Source organism: Penaeus monodon, chromosome 19 (assembly GCF_015228065.2).
Source record: "Penaeus monodon isolate SGIC_2016 chromosome 19, NSTDA_Pmon_1, whole genome shotgun sequence".
Classification (NCBI taxonomy): Eukaryota; Metazoa; Arthropoda; class Malacostraca; order Decapoda; family Penaeidae; genus Penaeus; species Penaeus monodon.
In genome coordinates this window covers 4,631,832-4,632,072 of record NC_051404.1, presented here as the reverse complement: position 1 = coordinate 4,632,072, position 241 = coordinate 4,631,832, and positions in this window count along the sequence as shown.

Here is a 241-nt window from a genome sequence, read left to right as displayed (position 1 = left end):
GAGAATTCACAGCGCCCCGGGAACAATTTGTGTTTACTTCACCAGCCTCCGCCCCCCCCTCCAAGAAAAAGCTGAAATGACGCCCCAGCCAAGAAATATTGTTTATATGCATGTGATATCATGTGGATACAGCCTGGAAATTAGGCAGTTTAGTTTGATAACTGACGGTTCAGTGAGTGCCATGCATTTAAAAGTATTTATTTTACATAGATGGTTGTTTAGAAGCAGTTAGGTGCTTTGA